The following is a 12,484-nucleotide window of genomic DNA, read 5'->3' on the forward strand; positions in this document are numbered from 1 at the left end:
CTCATTCTAGAACCTGTATTGATATTTCTGGGTGTCTTGCGCGATTATCTTATCCACCTTATCCAAGCCTGCATGTGGAGGCGGAAAATAGCGTATGTTCGAATTCAACGTCCCAAGTGTGCGCGTGGCAAGAGAGAATTATTCCACCGCCACATGCCCACAACGAACCGCAACGTTGATATGCAGCAACTGCGGGAGACCTCGACACTCAGAGGTAGACAGCCCGCATATGAGCCAAGTAACACGGAGGCTTCCTCGCATCCTCCTTATTGGATTAACCCCCCGCCGACAACGTCAGCAGCTCTGCCCACAAGCACGGAGCGCCCGCGGCACTAAGCCCCATTCACGAAGCCAATCGGTCCCTCAGTTCGGAAACGTATGCAACGTAGCCGCCACCCGCATGCTCGGCGAAAACACGGCTCCGCCTTTTCGGCGTCCCGCGGTGCGGCTAATCCGACCCATTGTATGGAGCTCAGAAATCCTTCCGGGGTTAGGGAGGGATGAGAAAAAAAATCAGTCGCACCCGTCGCTTCGGGCGGCCGGACGATAATCCGCCCGGGGCCAGAAAGCCGAGAGTTTTGTGTGACGGGTCCTCCTGTTCGTCAGACCTGTTGCAGGCATGGCTGCTGTGGGCGCGCGCCGGTATGTAAACGCGTCATCCGCCGCGTGCTGCCGGTAGCGGTGGAAAAAGGAGCCTTTGTGGCCGCAATGGGTACGCGCCTTTGGCCGACCCGCCGACCGTTCACTCTCGACGGAGTCGCCGGAAAAGGCATTTTTTTTTTCGCGGAACGGTGGCCATTGTCGCGGACCACCCCAGTGGGAAGGGACGACCACTGGGCGATATTGTTGGACACAGCGTCCCTTTTCTGGCGGTCTCTCCGGAAAGGTTCCAACGCGCCGTATCGAGTACATAGCCCGAGAAAGCACTTTGATCAGGAGCCGTGAAAAACGTGGGTATACTTTATGGTTTGCAAATGCTCAAAGCTGTTAGGGCTTTGATGGCGGGAAAGATAGCAGTGCCTGCCACATCAGTGGCCGCTTTGCAGAGACACTAATTGGAGCATTAAAGCATAGCTTTATAGTGTGAGCATAATGTTATCGAATTAAAAATTGATGGCCCATCTCGTCATCGAGAGCACACGTAAGCATGAAATGCATTGCAGGAAATGAGTAGCGCGTTTGAAGGCGTCTCATCGATTGTACTGCGCTCGAGTCTTGAAGACGCGTCAGCCGCTTTCTTTAAACGCTGAACACCGTGCTTGGCTTTCATTGCCGCTTTGATGTGTAGCGAAAGAGCACAGTGTACCGATCGCCTTGGACTTCGCCTAGCCACAGAGTTTCTTACTATTCGCAAGTTCCGTATACACGCTGCCGCCACTGTGTGGCCGAGGAGAGAAACGATCGAGTGGTGGTGGCTTCCGCGCGAATGGCAGACAGCGAGCGGAGTGGCTCTCCGTGCGTGCGCGGCATGACCTTCTAAACGACGACGTCTGTGCTTCGACTTTATCCAACGTGGAAAAACTATCGATGCATGCGAATCTCCACTGTGCCACAGTGCACAACTAGAGCCATCAACAATCAGATTAGCCTACGCTCGTTTTCAAGTGATCAAACGTTGGACTGACTGGTCAGTACAGCTCCGGATTGGAAACGCCTTAAATGTGGGAAATAACCACCTGGAGTGTACATTTCGTCGACGATGATCTCTTCTGGAGCCGCACGGATAAAATACTTAAGATTTGTTAGCGCCTTCCACCAAATGTGAGCACTCCTGCTTGCGCGGCTCGAGTATCTGTGAAAGGTTCACACTGTTTGTGAATCGTTATACAGTGTGTAACAATAAATCGATGTAAAGTGTGCACATGCGGAAACGATCCACCTGGGCTGTGTGTGTGCGTGCTGCTGACCTTGAAAGAGATTGACCTTGAAAGCCAGCCGAATAACTCTCCCGGCAGTGGCCTCCAACTGGCGGCTTAGTTCCGAGCCATTTGGCAGTCATTTTTTTCACGTTCGGTGATTGCTCGACTCTTTGTAGTACTCTAGTAACATGGTGGAGACTGATTAGTAGCTAAGCCCAGGTGCCATGTAGGGCGCCTAGTCTTTATTTGGGACCTGGTGCTGATCAGCTACACAGTGTGCCACGAGAGTAATTTCTTTGTCGCCTTCGTCACATTTCTCGGCTACAGAGGAGCTTCGATTCCACTCGCGCGGTTCGACACATTCGGAAAGGCAAGCAGTGGACGGTACGTAACTGTTTTCAAAGTATGCGGAGGATCCGACGCGGCCCGCAGCTTGCTTGCGGGTTTAGAGTCTTCATCCGGGAAGCTGAGTTACTCGCCAGTTTCAAATTACATATATTTAGTGTTTAATGTCTCGAAAATGCACTAAAACATGTGAAAGACTGCAGTGGAGGGCTTACTTTGGTCATCGAAGGATATTTAATGTGCACTAAACTCAAGAAATAATTGCGCCGCCAAGATCTTCGCAGCCGTAATTTGAGCCGTGCGGTCTGAATTCACGCCGTGATATGGGCAACCGGGCAAGGTCTGTGGCCTCGCAAGAAGACTGCACGGGCATTTTATTGCTTGAAGCCACGTCCCAGTGAACGGGCCACAAATTCGTGAACCGTAAACTTGAGGGATCATGTTGAGATGAGGTTAGGGAGACAGCACCACAGCTCACCGTTTAAGCAAAAAAAATGCTCATTACTTCGCTCAGCAGTCCTGGATTTGGTCATAGCTGACCTCTCTTATTCCTGGAGCCATTAGAGCAGGGGTCTCAAACATGTTGCGGTCCGAATAGCTTTCGCCTGCGGCCTGCCGGCCTACCAAGTTCCATATTTTATTCTCAAAGCTCGTGCCAGCTTGACGAGTCAGAATCACCACCAGCCTTGTTTTCCAACTGAAGTCGGCTGAAAAGTTAGGTCTGCCGACGGCACTAGTTGGAGAGATTTAGCATACTGGAGAGACGTATCAGCGGCGACGTATACCGGTTCTAAGTACGCCTGTTTCGAACGCGCAGGGGTGCCACCTGGCCAACCGCTTGTCACTGCACATGCGCAGGCCCTGTACCTAAAACCGGTGAAAGTCTCCTCTAGTACGCCTCCGGTATGCTGAATCTCTCGATTACTTGTGGAAAAGACAACAGTCAGAGGCGCCTGAAGAGATGTATTTAGCATACAGGATACGCTTTATAGGGAACACACAGCTGCTTAACGGACGCCTCCTGCGCACGCGCAGTGACATGAACAGAGCCAGGCACGACCACTGCGCGGGCCCAGCCAGCGTCCAGTAAACCGGTATACGTCTGGTCTAGTAGGTCTGGGGTATGCTAAAAACGTCTAATGTACGTTACTTTCAGACAGACGTCAGCCCCCTTCAAGAGCGCACAAGTGCAACCCTCTCTCTCTTTCACCAATCCTCACCCCTAAACCCAACAACGAACCCACTCCCCACGGCACAGAGACAAAGGCCCGCCCCATTCCCTTTACTGCGTAGCCTTCGCTGGGGAGCACACAAAGGCCCTAGAGTGGACAGTTTCCACACCAGAGTGGAAATCTCTGAGTGGAAACTGAAAGGCAGTAACTTTCTACCTTTGGCTTTATTCCTCACTGTGAGCCACTAACTTTCGTCATGTACAAGGCGAAGTGCTAATAAAATGCACGTACAATGCACTTCCCAGTAGCCGCGGCACACGTATTCTGTAAATTTACCCTTTACTGGTCACCCGAGGCGCTCCAGCAACAATGGTCCTTTGTTCGTTAGGTGAATCGAATCCGAAGACAATACGCGCAACGACTGGCAACTAATGAAAGATACGAAGACGCTGAGGGCACACTCCGAATCGCACACAAAGTATTCCTATGTGAGTAGACTTGGAGACCCGCGTCGTTCCTTTTTGTTTACTTGGGTTTGGTTTATGAGGTTTAACGTCCCAAAGCGACTAAGGCTATTAGAGACGCCGTAGTGGTGGGCTCCGGAAATTTCGACCACCTGGGGTTCTTTAACGTGCACTGACATCACACAGTACACGGGCCTCTAGAATTTCTCCTCCAAAGAAATTCTAGCCGCCGCGGCCGGGATCGAACCCGCGTCTTTTGGGTCAGCAGCCGAGCACCATAACCGCTGAGCCACCGCGGCGGCTGTTTACTTGGGGGTAGGGCGGGAGTGGACGAACAGAGCGCTATGTTCTTCCTTCTTCTCATCTTTTTTGCTTCTTTGGCCTTGTGCCGTTGGGCTGGAAAACTATGAACTTAAATCTACAGCAACAACTAGCACAACAGCTAACCCTACTGAAGGGCAAAGGATTCCCACCTAACATTTTCTGCCTGCTCAACCAACGGGATTCCTGAAATTTATGTCACAATGTGGTCACCTAGCTGACCACATTCGCCGTTGCTCACACAAGCCAGCATGCAAGGCGTTTTTAGAAAGGACAAGTGTGATCCGCAGGTTTAAGACTCAAAAGAGCCGAGAAATTTTTGAAGCGTTTAGTATTTTCAATGATAAAGAAAACTGCGTCAGCAGCCCTTCTGTGGCGCTACGCAGAAAAGAAATAGATTACCTGAATGCAAACGGGTGGATTCAGCCAGGTAGGCGATGAATAGTAGGTGCGCCGATGTGGCAAACATGAGTGGCATGGCAAAGGAGCCTTCTTCATTTTTTTTTATTATGGGTTAATCTTGTCACGGATTACTTTTCCTTGCGCCTCCTATTGTATATTATCGCTATTTGTGAAATAAACCTCCGTTGAAGTCCGGCGTTCGTCCTGTCTCGTCTACCTTCGTCCCTGTCTTTTTAGCCGCTGGAATGTCTCACAATAGTACTACCAACCAACTAGCCCAACTTTCTACGCTTAACCCTACGAAAGCTTTGTCCTCCCGCTCTTACCCTCAGGTAAATTTCACCGTTTTAAGTAGTTAAACAGCAAAATCGCGGCTCGAAATACCATGACAACAAAGGTGAGAAAGGCTACAAGTATGAAGGGCTGCACGTTTAGCAGGTGGAGATTATCTCCAAGTTTTAGCCCTAGGAGATCAAGGAATTCCAGGGTTGTGTTAAGGCGCACAGAATGAAAACAAAACTAAGCTGACCATCACTTTTTCTTGTTTCCTTCAGCGCATTCAGTGAATACCGAGAATCGCAGTGCCTTGCAAGTGTTCCTACAGAGGCACACAGTTGGGGCTGAGGAGAGGCCTCCGGTCGAGATTGCCGGAGCCCTTCTTTACGGCGTCCCTTACAGTTGAGTTGCTTTTGGGACGCTAAACCTCCCATAAAACACACAAACAAAACAAATGTGTTTATCTCACAATGTTTCAAATTGAATGACAGTGCCAGTCATGAAGCGCCAAAGTGACTGTGAGGGCACGGCAGGACCACAACACCTCGACAGTCACGTACGAATTGTACTCGTATAACTATTAACCTGTTGTATAACTAATAGTTTTGTAAGAAAGTATTAGCTTACAACGTGACTTACTGGCAGTAGGAAACGGGTGTGAAAAATGCCAGATGTCTTTAAATATTGCTAAGTGTAAGGTCATGTATTTCCACAGACGCTCCAACTTAATACCAAGTAGCTACTTTATCTGCGGTTCTCGTTTGCTTGCTACTAAAGCATACAAATATCTTGGATTACACCTGTGGGACGATATTACGTGGTCAATGCGCATAAACCCCATCACTGCAGCATCCAGCCGATCCTTTAGCTATCTTAAACGCTCAATGAAGTTTGCCCCAGCACATGTAAAATTACTTGCCGACACCATATTAATGCGCCCAAAATTAGAATATGCAGCCGCCATTTGGAACCCAAATGAGGAATACCTTTCTGAGAGCATAGAAGCTATCAAAATCACGCTATTAGATTTGTTCATTCCGATAATTCATCCTGCTCAAGTGTAACCGATCTGAAGAACCGATCCAGATTGCCATTATTAAACTATGGTCGAAAACTAGCCAGCTTAGCCTTTTTTCATGGTTTCTACTATTCATTTCCGTTGAGCATCTACGTCAAAAAACAATCCCTGTTTTCAGCTCGTCACAAAAACAGTCAACAGATGTCACACCCTTGCCCCAAAACATTTGCGCAGTCTTTTACCATCCGAAAAGCAAAAGATTAGAACGACCTTCCCAGTGCCACTGTAATAATAGAAGACACGCTTGCACTCAAATATAAGCTTAAATCTTTAGGCAAATTTTAGGTTTTCGTGTACCTTTGCCCTCTAACGTTCACCTATTGCACTTTGTTTTACTACGCGGTTTTTACTGTTGTCTAATCCGTTATTGAATTCTTGCCCACCGTTCAGCGCTTCTTCCTTTCTTTTATTATTGTCTTGTTTTTTCTTTTGTATTCGGAAACATTTGAGCGTTTTGCATTATGATTTTCTGAGCTGTTTGAATGTTTTTTTTGTATTTTGAACCTTTATGTTGGCATTGTGCACAGTATGTTCGTTTTTTGTTGATATTTCTGTACAACCCACCCCTCATGTGATGCCCCTTGTATAGGGTCCTTGAAGTACTAAAATAAATAAATAACTAAATAAATAAATAAATCAATAAATAAACCTGTAGAACAAAGAAGGGGACTACTTGACGCATCACTGCCGAAAAAGCTTTCCATTTCTACGTCAAAAATCACATCTCGCCATTTGAGAATCGGAAAACATGTTCGGGAAAATGTGCAAAGGCTTTTTTTTTTGGGGGGGGGGGGGGGGGGGGGGGGGGAGGGCGACCGCCTTTTCTGTCCCCTTAGGATCTCCACTGCAGAGAAGCTGCCACTTTGTCCACGTAGCCCCCGCACTATATTCATCCGAAAGAATCGCGATGCAAGAGTTCCCGGCGGCTTCAGACCGATTACAGTTGTTTCTATCTTCGTACGTCTATTTTACAAGATCCTTGCGACAAGGCTTCAAGGGATGATGCAGCTTGATTTTCGCCAGCTGACCTTCATGCCCATAGATTGCTGTGTTGAGAATGTGCATCTACTGTCAGGGATCCTATTTGAGGCAAGACGGCGCTATCGACATCTTCATATGGCATCAATGGATGTCTCCAAGGTCTTTGACAGAGTGACGAAAGAGCCTATCTTGCATGGCCAACGGACAAAGAGATTGGCAACGCCGTTCATAAAATACATGCCAGATTTTTACAACACGGCGACTTCCCTGTTGGTGCACGATGGTATAACAAATTTAGTCCAGCCGACACGCGGCATGCGACAGGGTGACCACCTGGTTCTCCTGCTCTTCAACTTAGTGTTGAATAAACTCTTGAAAAATTGTCGAGAAGAGATTGGTTTTAGGTGTCGAGAGTTGGTGGTTAATTCAATTGCATTAGCTGACGCTCTCATCATCATCGCTTCAGCACAGATATGCCTACAATCCAAGCCAAATAGTCTCCGCAGCTACCTCGGGTTCAAGTACATTGCCTTTGGTTGCCGATGTGCACAGGAAGATACAACGGTGGACCCGAATTTAACCTGAAAGTTGGGAAATGATCTGCGGCAGAAGCTACAACTCCTGGAAATACCTGGGCCTACAGTTCACGCCCGAGGGAATGACGAAGCCGTATATTAAGCCAGAGATGAAGTCTCTCTTGACGAAAATAGCAAAGGCGCCACTGAAACCGCAACAGGGGTCATTCATAATAAAGGCATTCCTCGTACCAAAGTTTTAACATCGGGTTGTCCTAGGACGCTTCATGTAAAATGCTTACGAAGTTAGACAAGTCAACCCGCGCACCGGCAAGGGGGTGGTTGCGGCTGCCTCACGATTTCCCAGGACCTGCTTTCCATCCCTGTGTCCAGAATGACGGCATTGGTATTCCCAGTATGAGAACAGCAATTCCTTACCTCAAGCTCTGGCGAATAAGCACACTAGAAGGTTCGATCAGAGCCGTATGCAGGACTGTGTCGTCTATAGAGTACGTCCAGGAAGAGCTCACGAGAGCTGAAAAGATGTGTACATCTAGGGACAGTGCGGTTTTGAACCAAAATGGACAGTCAAAGTTCTGGAGAGCCGCTGTGCCTGCGTTGGCTGACGGGAGGGCTCCGAGGCTCGGCTCAAATGCTCCCGTCTGCTCATCGCGGTTGGCTGATGAAACCTTGATCCTTTCGGGCCGTTACTTAGTAAAAATAAGCCCCGTGAAAATAAGGTTCTGTGGATGACCCGTGCTTTTTAGGACTAAGCATGGCCAGCACGTACAAATAATGGTAGGGCAGCTTGTTCTGCCCCAGAGTTACTGGAGAACGTGCAGCAGAAGTGCCATAAGAATTACAGTTATAGAATCCAAATATATCATACGACAGTGCGTTATGCGGTGAAGCGCGCTAGGTAATTGGAGTTTGAGGCTCTCGGTACTCGCAACCCCTGATATGGTTCTCAAAAGGGAGGGCCAGAGGGTCGTTTTAGATGCTGAGGTCGGGGGGGGGGGGGGGGTGAACCTCGAACAGGCACGCGACGCTGGTTCCTGCCCTTGTCGAGTATAACGATGAGAGTAGTTTGGGCTAAATCCACTGTGAATACCCTCCCGACTTAGGCTTTTCACGAAATGATTTTAACTTCCCTCCGCAGCCTGCAGAGAAGGGAGGGGGGAGGGGGCTTTCGGCCATCACTAAAAAATGCCTACCTTTTGAAGGGACTCATGGCGTGGTCCCCTATCTTTACCCTGTGCCTACCAGCTAACCGTGGGTACTACTGTCCTGGAACAGTAGGCGTAAGTTCTATCTTTCACACCACTCGTGACTGCGGTGGCATAGAAATTGCTGCGCAACGGGGGTGCGCAGCAGCCATTAAGCCAAACCGCGTGCGGTCCGGACATTGTCATTGCCCGTGTTTGCTTCTGGACACCTGTGGCGAGTGGTGGGTTGGAGCGAAATAAAAAAGTAGCCAATTGCCTCGTCATCTTATTTGTGACGCGCATGAATGGGTTAATGAGGTTTCCACTAACAACCAAGGCAGGCATGTTTCTTGGTCAGTGCAACCCGATATTCACAAAACAAATATATATTTACTTCTTTTCTCATCATCCTCTCTAGCTAAGCAGTTATACCTTATCCACTTGTTCCTCAGAAATGCAGAACCCATTTTGGTAGCATATCTTCAATTGCAATAAAAGTGAAAAAAAACTATTAAGAATTGCTGAATGTGCAATTCGAAATTGCATTTTGTATATATATATATATACACACAAAATTTCAGTAGATTATCCCTTTAAGGAACCTATCAGGAATAAGACCAGCAGCTTTCTGCCGAAAGCGAAAAGGTACTACATGAATAATGCCTTCAGCGAAGTATAAATACACGTTTTTAGATTTAATAATGCATGTCTGGAAGTAGTACGAAGTACTATATGGCAGGACCTAACATGATTTTTGAGTTTCCACAAGTCTTTACAGAATCAAACTAGGTCTGGAAAACCACCAAGCACCAAGGCAGAGTGACAAACAACACCAACGAGCAAGATACAACCTTGAAGAATGCGTAAGGTAAGCCAAGATCCTGAGAAGACATGTTGTAAATCAAGACAAAATTTCTGTAAGTCAAAGTATAGAGAAAATCTGTTAGCAACGTAAGTTACGTTCAGTTTGAAATAAATGCCGCTGAGCCAGGCACCCCTGGCTGTGGTTTCGCGTGCTCCCCTCTTTCCACGAGGCAATTGCACGCAGTGGTATGCTGCGTGCATACAAAAGGCCCTGGGGCAAGGACAGAATGCACTGGACGAAAAACGGTAACAGCAGGTGTTGTGAGGTTCATGCACAAGGCGTGCCTTGTTGAGGCGTATCGTGAACACGAGTGGCACAACGCTGGGCGGAACTGGCGCTATGTGGTGAGTGTTATGTAACAAATCTGTTTGAGGCAGCATAAACTGCTCCTCACCTCATTCATTTTCAACGAATGCACAGTGAAGGCAAAAACAACCATTGCTGATTGAAGATATTTTGCATGAACTATTCGGTCAAGAATTTTGCGCGAGTTGTGCTCAATTCGAGAAAAATGTGCGGATTGGGTACCCTTGAAAAGTATAGATTCTTCTCAGCATGGAAACGATTACTGACGGCGAATGCTGCGTACTCATTTCAGCCTCGTCTACGTTTGTTTTTCTTATAGTTTTAATCAATACCTTGGATTTGCAGAATTTGAACATGACCGGCCGTAACGCTATTGTATTAGCGCTGCAGCGCAGCGGTCACCCTTATGTTGAACTGCCTGGATAAGTTGCTACGGAATGCAAGGGAGGTTTCCCCAGCATGGTATTAAGGGAAGTATGTTGATGATAGCATGTGTTGGCGCCTTCTGTGTGAACAGGTTATAAATCGGGTCCCTCGAGGAAGACGTTGGAGAAAAAGTTCAGGAGCTTGTGTACAATGCAGAAAGAAACAAGAAGAAAATAATTTGAAAGTGACTCACATAGAAGTATGAAGAAATGAGCTTAGCCCGCCAAAGCCAATTCTTTTAATGGAAATATACCCCTAACTTCGCCTAGTTCACCTCTCAGCCTTTCTGTTCATCATTCTCTATTTCTCTTCCCCAAACTAGGTACATCCAATAATCGAACAAATTGCCGTTATGACGAACCGGGCCAAGAGTGTATACAGAGTTAACTATTTTTTCCTTAAAAATATAAGACACCGTGTACTTCACTCTTTCAGTAAACAATAGCGGCTTGAAGTTTTAATTTTGCTGGACCATTTTTTAAATCGTTTAAAAAAGATAACACAGCCGACGCCGGCAAAAGCAGCTGTTGGCATCCGTTATAGATATTACCGGTTTTATTTTATTGATAATATTTTAAAACCAATTTAAAACTTTAAATTCCGGTCTTAGTAAAACCTATCCATCTCGACTAATGTCGCGCTGATGGCTGCCATTACACGCCTCCTATGCGACGCGGCATGCATCGTGTCCATAAAGTTGCAGAGTCATTGTACTGACTATATTTCGTGTCCGCGATGTCTGGGCTCACCGATAGCGGTTGCCTTGACGAAAAAAGAACACATTATAGGAAAAATCAGTTTGAAAATAATTATGCTGTACATCTTGGAGTCAAAGCCGGGTATTCGTTTGTTTGGGCTGGCAGCGTTTCGAATGTCGAAAAAAAAGTGCCAAAATGTCAGTAGACTGTCCCTTTAAGGAACCGATCAGGAATAAGACCAGCAGCTTTGTGCAGAAAGCGAAAAGGCACTACATGAATAATGTCTTCAGCGAAGGAATGTTGCAAAAATCTCATGTTGTCTGGAAACATCTGAAAAGTTTGCTAAAGCCCAATAATAAAAATGTATACTCTGGGAATTTTTCTTTTTTTGGGGAAGGCCTTTGATTCCGTTAAGCACGAATTTTACCTTTATAAACTCCACCGGTATGGAATTCTAAGTGTTGCATGAGACTTCATTAAAAGCTATTTGTCTCTAAAATACCAGTTCGTAAACCTCAATGGAGAACACCCAGAAAACCTAGAAATAAAACCTGGGGTGCCTCAAGGTTTCATATTAGGTCCCACACTCTTTTTGCTATATATAAATGATATTACATAAGTAAATTAAACACCTGATATAAATATCTTTGCTGATGACACCAGTTTATTTTTTACAGGTAAATATGTGGAGGATGTACAAAAAGGCGGCAAATCTTTACTCACCTCATTTGTCTAAGTGGCTCCAGGAAAACTGTTTACAACTGAACACGCACAAAACAAACTTCATACTTTTCAGACCCATTAACAAAGTAACTGAAGAAAGCATCACACTTAAATTCAGAACGGAATATGTCGCTCAGGTATCAACACAGTAATTTTTATGTGTCACTTTCAGTGAAGATTTATCTTGGACTCCTCATATTAATCGTCTTATAACAGATCGTTCCCGTTCTGTGGACTGTATGAGTCGTATAGCTCCACTTATCCCTAGTTGGCTGCAAAAAACTTTATATTACACATTATTTTCCTCATGACTACTTTACGCACTATTAGTGTGGTGCACTAGGACAAAAGGAAATTACGACAGGCTGCTTGTGCACCAGAAACGCATTCTACGTATATGTGAGAGCTATAAAGGAAGAATAAGTGACCTGCCAGCCCAGCTACTCTTCTTAAAATATGATCTACTACGGGCAAACAAGGCATATTACTTCAAACTGATGCAATTTGTTTACAGCAAAAAGCTTTGCACCAAGCATGCAGATATATCTCCAAAATATAGCTTTGGAACCAATGCACATAGAACATGAAGGGTCAGAACTAATTACGGAAAAGAGGGCCATGGTTATCAAGTAATAAAGTTACTAAATCATCGTAAATTCCACACCGATCTAACGCTACCATTAAAGCCTTTAAATTGCAGTATAAATCGTTTTTAATGACCATCGAACACATTTTATATATAAGCTCACTCATCCGATCCTGCTAGGCTTCATATAACTTTTAAAGGTTTCTATCATGATGTCATCAGCTCCAAGTCTTTCCACATCTAGACAGATGGTGATCCTTTT

The sequence above is a fragment of the Amblyomma mixtum genome, chromosome 3, assembly GCF_055824585.1.
Source record: "Amblyomma mixtum isolate Tamu chromosome 3, ASM5582458v1, whole genome shotgun sequence".
Lineage (NCBI taxonomy): Eukaryota > Metazoa > Arthropoda > Arachnida > Ixodida > Ixodidae > Amblyomma > Amblyomma mixtum.